Below are 9,591 nucleotides of genomic sequence, written 5' to 3'. Positions count from 1 at the left end.
CCTACGTTAGTTCTATCAAAATGCATCACTTCGCATTTATCTGGATTGAACTCCATCTGCCATTTCTTTGCCCAAATTTCCAGCCTATCTATATCCTTCTGTAGCCTCTGACAATGTTCCTCACTATCTGCAAGTCCAGCCATTTTCGTGTCGTCTGCAAACTTACTGATCACCCCAGTTACACCTTCTTCCAGATCGTTTACATAAATCACAAACAGCAGAGGTCCCAATACAGAGCCCTGCGGAACACTACTAGTTTGAATTAAAACTGCCACTAGATGCTGCAATGGAAGGTAGACCATGTACCATTAATGGTATGGGTGTCTACCATTGGTACATTCTTCTCTCTGGAGTTACTCAGTATGGGTTCAAGTCCCTCTCATCACAGCCTTCCCCCCGCTCATCGCAGCCTCCCCCCATCCTCGTTCCCCCCACCACCCGACCTGCCCCGAAGGCTCTCATTGCTGCTGCCACTTCTGTGCTCAAGCTTATAAACTCCCACTCGCCTGTTCCTCCAGTCATAAGCTGTTTCCCTTCCACTGGTGGTAGCCACTAGTGAGCCTATCAGCTGCAAGCTGCAAGCCTCTGTCTTCTGTGACCAAGCCAGTTCTCCACCCATCTAGCCACCTCCCCCTTTATCCCATGAGATCCAACCTTTTGCACCAACCTACCATGAGGGACTTTGTCAAACGCTTTACTAAAGTCCATATAGACGACATCCACGGCCCTTCCCTCGTCAACCATTTTGGTCACTTCTTCAAAAAACTCCACCAGGTTAGTGAACGCTGTGTGAATATTGTACAGTCTTATTTTATAAGGAAGTTTTGCATTCACCTCTCAAAACGTTTCACACAGTGTGAATTACTTGTAGTGCAGTGATTGTGTTAGAGACAAACATGCAACCGTTTTGCGTAGACCAAATCCCAGTTATTGAGACAGAAAAATGAGCCCCTGAAAACCAAATAGTAGCCTCCAAAAATCTCAAAAAGAACCCTCAAAGAAGAAAAATTGTTCTGACCCCTGCTGAGCGGAGGCTTATGAAGTTCAGCTCATTTACTCAGAAGCCTGCTGGATACAGCCTGAATGGTTACAAACTGGGTGTGCGTTAATGGAATAAAAGTCCTTTTAGAAAGGGAATAAAGGTGCGTTATCAATCGCCTTCTGCACTCTTGGAAAATCAGCAGTCTGATGGATTTGGGCACCTATGCTGTGATTGCTGGTAGGCAGGAAGGAAGATAAAGCATGAGTCACCTCTTAGAAACATTTACGGACTGTAAAATGGCTGATATTGCTGATGCCTGTTATGTTAGAGTCGAGGCATACAAATATGTGTTGTGGTTACCTTGGCAGCCATTAGCAATGTCTAAAGATGATCCTGAGTTGCAATTTTGTATGTCCATCATCATTTGCATGTCTTCTGAAATAGGGAGTACAGCTCAATGTAACTGCATTAATGTTAAAGCACGTACTCATAGACAGTGCTCCTTAAACATTGCCAAATAGTTGTCCATGGGCTAGTGGATGTGATGGGTGGTGTAGTGTTATATCTTGACATTTTTGGAGCAACCTAATTTCTCTGGCAGCCCTTCGCTTCACTTATCTTCTTCAGCTACGTTAAGTGCCATGGTAACATTAAATGGAGTCTCCATTGCGGTGAAATTTCTGTCAGTGAGCACTCAATGAAACAGTAACTCTTTCCAGAATCTCAACAAGCTCAGCTGCAACACATGATTCATTTTGTCGATAGATCCTTGTTGCATGTACGTTGCATGAAATCTGGCACTTTCTGCACTATACTTAAGATACAATTATGCCGGCAAGAGCTACCATAACTATTAAATTGCATATCGGGATTAAATTAGTCAAAGTGTAAAAATGAGCATTTCGGAGTGGCAGCCTGTTTTGCCCTGTGGTCAATTTTCTTTTCCATTGTCAGAAAATGGGTGTTAGATGTGTGGAAATCCACATCACTGGGTGCTACTGCCCATTCGCTGCTGGCATTGCTGTAATTGACAATAACATTTTTTAGTCTGTTGCTGTCTATCTCAGGCACATCTACTGAAGTTTGCGCAAATCCTCTGTACAGTATTTATTTCATGTTACTAGCAGGAATTTTTTATATGTTGTATACACAATTCAACAGCACACTTTAAATTTGTCCATCTCCGTTCTTTTTGTATATATATCTTGTTGAAGGGAATCTTAAGGTTATTTGAGAGTTGATGTTAAGATGACATTTAATAATTTAAGAAGTGTTAACTTCCTCGGGGCAATTGCCGTGCGCTGTGAACCATCTGTAAATGTGATTTAAACTTCTGATGATTCTGCTAGAGTTACACCAATAGTAACTATAAAGTTGGAAGAATTGAAACCTCTTCTAAGCTCAGGGTAACTATTGTAAAGACCCAGACCAGCTGCCCCTCTGAACTTCCACCCCGCTGGCCATCCCCGACCAAACGCTCCCTCCCTCCACCCAACAGTATCCCTACTACCTGGTCCTCCCCAAGGATTCCCCCTATTGCAGACCCAAGCTAACATTTCCAGCCCTGACCCATGAACCTGGCCTTACCACCCCCCTGACCTGTGGACCTGACCCAATCTCCCTGACCTGAACCACAGACCTGACCCATGACTTGACCAGAAGACCTCCCCCGGAACCACAGACCCATGCCAATCCAACTGTCCCCCCTCCACCCCCCCCCCTCCCCTCAGGTTCACTGAGCCCTTTAAACTGGCCCTTTACAGCAGCCAGTAGTGTAAAAAAGGAGACTTGGTTGCTTAATGCACTGGAGCTGGACTGCCCTGGAGTGTGCAAGGAGTCTTTCTCTGCAGTTCCGGTGATTGGAAGTTGCAGTGTCGTTTTTCAGAGCAGGTAAGTACACATTAAAGTCTTCTAATTCCTGCAGGCCATTGCTTTCCAACACGAGTCAGAAAATATGGCCCATTATCGATGACACACATATAATATCATGAGGGCACCACTAAACCAGCCAGCAACATTAATAAATAGAAAGGGTTGTCAGCCCATCAATATACAGCTTGATACTGATCACTGAATCTGGAACTTTAACTTTTTTTAATTGTTGAACCTTTTCTCGGAACATAGGAGCAGGAGTAGGCCACAGAGCCAATCTAGTCTGTTTGGCATTTCAATCTGATCATAGCTGACTGATACCTCAAATCTGATTGTCCATTTGGGCTCCATATCCTTTCATCCCAAATTTGGGAGTGGACTTAATACTGACGGAGGCAGCAACAAAATAAAAGGCGCTGATAAACTTATAGAATGAGCATGCAAATGGCAAATAAATTTCAATATGAGGAACTGTAAAGTGACGAACTTGAGCATTTCTGAAAAAAGAGACATGTGCTGAAGCTTTTCTTCCTTCGCTCATCAGGACACATGAGGACGGCCTAAACCAGGATCTTGGGTTCATGTCGCACTATCGGCAACCCCCACAGCTTGCCTCCTGGACTTGTTTGGGAGCAGATATCCACTCCATCTGATGAAGGAGCAGGGCTCCGAAAGCTAATGGCATTTGCTACCAAATAAACCTGTTGGACTTTAACCTGGTGTTGCTAAAACTCTTACTGTGTTTACCCCAGTCCAACGCCGGCATCTCCACATCATGACTACCACCATAGTTGAATACACTCTGCCAGTTTCAAACAGCCAATACTGCTGTTTGATACAATCCACCAGTCATTGACAATAATTGTTGCTCCCTTTGAAATTTGGCATTCTTGCATCTGTCCTGATGAATGGAAAACAAAAAGCTTTAACAGCATGTCTCTTTTTTGGCAGTATTTAAGTGTGAGGTGTTATACATTAACTATTCCATTTGAATGATCTCCCTAATTTTACCCTTCATAAACTTGAGGCCATCCAAAGCTCAGCTGCCTATGTGCTAACTCATATCATGATCTATTCACCCGTTACCCCTGCGCTTGTGACCTACATTGGCTCCTGGTTAGGTAATGCCTCGATTTTAAAATTCTCATCCGCATTTTTAAATCTTTCCATGGCCTCACCGCTCCCTATTCCTGTGATCTCCTCCAGCTCCAACAACTGTCTGAGATACTTGTGTTCCTCAAATTGTGGTCTCTTTAGCATCTCCATTTTAATCTTTCCACCACTGGTGACCAGGCTTTTAGCTGCCATGTCTCTGGAATTCCCTCCTAAATCTCTTCATTTCTCCTTTAAGACAGTCCTTAAACCAAATTATTTGACAAAGCTTTGATCATCTCCCCTAACAGCTCTGCATGCGTTGCATATCTATGACATTTTTTTAATTATCACACTCTTGTAAAGTGTCTTGGGACATTTTTCATAGATTCATAGATATTTACAGCTCAGAAAAAGGCCATTTGGCCCATCATGTCTATGCCAGTCAACAAAGATCTGACTACACTTATCCTATTTTCCAACACTTGGCCCATAGCCCTAGAGACTATGGCAGCACAAGTGAATATCTAAATATTTCTTAAATGTTACAAGAGTTTCTGACTCAACCACCTTTTTAGGCAGTGAGCAATAGAATTCAAAAGCAAATAAGTTACTTTAAACTTATGTAGAGCATTAATTAGACCACATTTAGAGTGCTGTGCACAGCTCTAGTCTCACGACTGCAACAGGGCCAGCAGACAGGGCCCACTGCACACGCGCTGCTCTCGGTGCTGACATACGCAGTAGCGCACTCAGCGCCATGCTGCCGGCTTCTCCAGCAGGAATAGGCCCCACCCCCAGCTTTTTAATGTGAATCACACTAGTGCACTCAGCAGTGCACAGAGTGTGGGAGACTCATTTTTAAACTCCCGCTGAAAAAAACCAGTGTGATTTACTCCAGTTTTTACTCGAATTCGACACTTTGAATTTTTTTGGGAGAATAAGTGCAGTGCCCAGTACTGAACACAGAGCTCCAGATGAGGTCTGACCAATGGTGTGCGACTGAAGCATCATTTCCTCCCCATAGTATTCTAGCTCGCTTGAGATCAAGGCCAACATTTCCTTCACTTTTTTGATTACTTTTAGTATTGATCCATTAGCTTTTAGTGATTTTGGGGTTTATAGACAAGGATAGCCAAATTGATTTGCTTTTTCTTAGTCCTTCACTTCTAACTATTTAGCAAATGCTCTTCTTCATCTTTCTTGTATGCCATGCACAACTCCATATCCAACAGTTTTACCCATTCATCTGTCTTTGACTTTTTGCAATCTTCTACGCCCAACTCTACAAATTACTGAGAAGTTATGATAGTGGAGTGCTACCCAACTTGGTGTCATTTGCAAGCTTGAATGTACAAATCTCTATTCCATCACTTAAGTCATATGATTAAAGAGCTGAGACCCCAGCACACATTCTGTCAATCAGACCAGGCACCCTTTATACCGTCTCCTATCTCCCAGTGAATTTCCAATCTATTCTGTAAGCTTGCCCTAATTTTCATCTGTTTTCATTGTTACTAATTATCTCTTTGTTAATGATCTCCTGAGCTGCTCCGGATGCAACCAAAGCAATGGGACCACCAGAATCATCATTAAACACACCAAAAAGAATGTTGAAGCAAAGGTTTACATGTCACAATAGGTCTGGGGTTCCCATCAATGTGAAGATTGTTAAACAATGGTATTGGTTGCTGAACTTCACAACTTTACCAGTACAGAGAAGCCTCTATATAGAAAGTGGCACAGGAATTGAATGAGCAAGATCTGGGTAAGATGACAAAGCAGCAGAAGAAGGGAGGTCATCTCAACACTGAGAAAGAGGAATCAGCGCATTGCTCAGTGATTCCAGTAATCTATTCATTCCTCTCCATCAGAAATTACACAGAGCCCTTCTGCTTAACATTCATTGTTATATTCTTCATCACACTTAATCCTGCATTAATATTTAAACCATTCAAACAACTTCTATATATATGACACACTGAGAATGCCTACACAGAACCTGCTATGATAGCATACTGTCGATCAAATTGCCAAATGTGAAACAGGTGATAAATTTAATGCCATGCGTAACCTTCAATTCATTTCATACCTCTGTGCTCATTGCATTTTTCTTAAAAGGGAGATTCCTAATTCTGCTGTTCCCCACAAAGTGGTTGTCATTATTATTTATCCCTTAAAATGAGGATGACGTCCGCCAGGCTTCAGAATTTGTGTTCTGAGGTTAGTCAGCAAGCCAATCTGCAGAGGTCTGCAGAGAGGATAGACGTTATCCTGAGAAAAGGAGGGGGGGTGGCGGAGGAGGGATATTCAAACCAGGCTTCTGCTCTTCTTCCTGCTTTTATCCCTTCTCTGCAGCAGAGGTTTTGTGGTCAGTATCTGACTTGTTGCGGCTTGTTGGATGAGGCCTTGTCACATGCTACAGTTCCAAAGAGGGTATAAGTTAACAGTTTAAGGGTGCTCTGAAGGCCTCTTTGAAAAGGACATGAATGTGTGAGGGGAACTCCCTGATGCGCGATTAATTCACTCGGGAGGCTAGGACGTACCCATCAATGTGAAGATAGGACGTACCCGGGAATAAAGGCTTTTATTCACAACAAGAATCGAGCATACTGCTTAACAATACTATCCCAGACTAAGGGCCACTAGGAAGTAGCAGTGACCTTTATACTCCTGTAAGAAGGCGGAGCCAAACGGAGTGTACCACAGAGCAATGCTAACAGGTGGAACACCCCAACCCTAACCCCAACAGTAACAAGAGTAACATATGTACAAGTACCCATAGTGGTAACCATCTATGGTTCACCACACTCCCACACAGTGCACCCATGGTAGACTGAGAAAAGCTGGTGAAAGGCTGTGTCGGTGGTCTCTGCAGCCAGTCTGTTATGGATGCATGAGACTGTGACAACTGGAGCAGTCTGGCCCGGCTACTTTTCTGGCACCAAGACGGATATTGGTTGATGGGGTGATAAAGAGGAAGCCAAGATGGCATCCTGAGAGAGAGCGAGAGAGAGACATGTACTATTCCCACTGCAGTTCCTGTGGCTATCATTTTCAGCGGAATAGACTTCAGGAGATGAGTGACTTCTTCAAAGCTCCGACCTCTTCCTCTGTCTAACAATATATCCAAGATGGGCAATCGAACCAAGATGTGAGAGTATAGTTTCTTGCCCGGTTATAGTATCTTCGAGTTCGACACGCTCTTGTTGACAGGGCGGCACGGTAGCACAGTGGTTAGCACTGCTGCTTCACAGCTCCAGGAACCTGGGTTCGATTCCCGGCTTGAGTCACTGTCTGTGTGGAGTTTGCACATTCTCCTCGTGTCTGTGTGGGTTTCCTCCAGGTGCTCCCTCAGTCCAAAGATGTGCGGGTTAGGTTGATTGGCCATGCTAAAATTGCCCCTTCGTGTCCTGAGTTGCGTAGATTAGAGGGATTAGTGGGGGGGTATGGGGGTAGGGCCTGGGTGGGATTGTGGACGGTGCAGACTCGATGGGCCTAATGGCCTCTTTCTGCACTGTAGGGTTTCTATGATTCTATGATTCTATGACAGACTGAAGAATTCTGAATCCATGTGAGATGGCATTATTTAGGCTGGAAATGCACTCCTTCATTCGCTCAGCCATCGTGATGAAATTCTTTGACCGGCTATCCAATTCATTATGTAACTCCTTCACAGGGCTGCACCCCTGGACTCGAAGATGACCTTGTACTCCAGCTAACGATCTCCTGGGCTGCAACTAAGAGTAGACATTTACCAATGTGCTGGCTCCTCTCTCTGATTATCTCACCCCTGCAGAGTGTCTGTGTCTGACCTGGGAAGGAAATGGCACTTGGTGTTGTATCTTCAGGAAGATGTTCCTTCTACAAGGTTCCTGGTGAAGGTTATGCTACTGTGAAGAAACTAGAGGGAACGAGAAAAAGGACAAGAGGAGATTTTATAGAAGTGTACAAATTCATGAAGTGTTTTGAAACTTTTTCCACTGGCAAGTGGGTGAATAACTTTACAGTCAGATACTATAATTGGCAGAACAACCAGAGGAGAGATAAGGAGAATATATTTTCCATTCAGTGAGTTCCTATGATCTGGAGAGCACTGCTTGAAACGATGGTGGTAGCAGATACTGTAACTTTGAAAAGGGAGTTGGATAAATGAACTGGGACTAATTGAATAGTTCTTTCAATGAGCTGGCACAGTTATGATAGGGAAAATGGCCTTCTTATGTGTGGCATCATGCTGTGATTCTAAGAATTAGGCTAGCAGGCAGAGGTTGGATATTAATAGATGACGATCCTGAGAAAGCAGCTTGAAATCATGGAGCTTGCTCCATCTGTGCTGAGATAAATGAAGAGTTACAATGATTTGTGGGTGACCTATTGTGGAATTCCTCACCTTCACCAATGCTTGGGGCTGTTCCTGCACAACAGATCTCCAGGCTGTTCTCTCTGTCCAGGGTGTGTGAGTAGACTCTCTTTGCCTGGCTACATTGACCGACTCTTAATGACGGACTGCAGAATGCTGAATCCATGTGGGATAGCAGGCTGAGAGCAATGATGTTGTCTCCCACTACCTAAGGGCTGCTTGGTCTTGCAGGAAGGGCGGGTAAGTGAATGCGGAAAAAAAATAGGTGTGACATGTGCAACTTGTGCGATGTGTTGAGAGGTAAAGCAGTAAGATGGAATGAGGATGGGAATGTGATCAATGTAAAAGGAATTGCATTGAATGTGAAGTAAAGAGAGAGGAATTGGTGATTGTACCTGAGAAGAAATGGTGTCAGCATGTGGTGTGCAGGGAGGAAAGGAAAAGTAAGTGTGCTTCGAATGAGATAGAGAGATGTTGCAAGAATATGAATTTGGAGGATGTGATGGCGATTGTTGAGAGTGTGGGGGAGGGGTGGGTAAAATTGTCAATGAGAGTGATGGAACGATAAAAGCTGTATTCATGCTCACTGCTCCTCTGATGTCATTGAATTTCCTTAGGCATTGCAGTCATATCGAGAGCTGATGTGGGTGGCAGCTAACCTTGTCAGCATTCTCTGTCCAAGCCTCATCCACTGTTTCCTTCAAAACTCTCATGTGGGTGGGAAGTTGACTTCCATCAACTCTTCAATTAAAACCTCCAGGACACCATTGAAAAGTCCCAAGCTGCTCTTCTCACCTCGCCCTTAAGAATTAGGCTCGGAGTCCTCCAAACAAGACACAGTGGCTACAGGTGAAACCTGAAGTGCAAACTCGCTATGAGAGGTACATTGCTACTTTAGATACCCTTCGAACATTGGGCCCAGAGATGGCACGAGCCAGTTTGGCAGACTGCCCGAGTCAAGGCTGTATTCTTATTGAAGTGAAGACCAGGAAGTCTTGAGGGATTTGTGCTCCTACTGCAGCCTGCCTCACTGAAGTGCTCAGAGTTAAAATCAGCACTTATAACTTATTTGATGGGAAACAAAATCATAAAGGATACAGAAAGTTGTTTACTGCTTGTGAAACATAAAACACCAAAGTAATATTGTTACAGGAAAGAGCACTGAGAAAGAATTCATCATTCAAAGTCTGAAAATACACACAAAGCAAAGTAAACCGTTCGAATCTGGGTTGTTTCTGAAACTCAAAATGTGGAACAGAAGATGATGGTCTAAACATTTCAT

This window comes from Mustelus asterias, chromosome 16 (genome assembly GCF_964213995.1).
Source record: "Mustelus asterias chromosome 16, sMusAst1.hap1.1, whole genome shotgun sequence".
Classification (NCBI taxonomy): domain Eukaryota; kingdom Metazoa; phylum Chordata; class Chondrichthyes; order Carcharhiniformes; family Triakidae; genus Mustelus; species Mustelus asterias.
Note: the sequence above shows the minus strand (reverse complement) of the source record.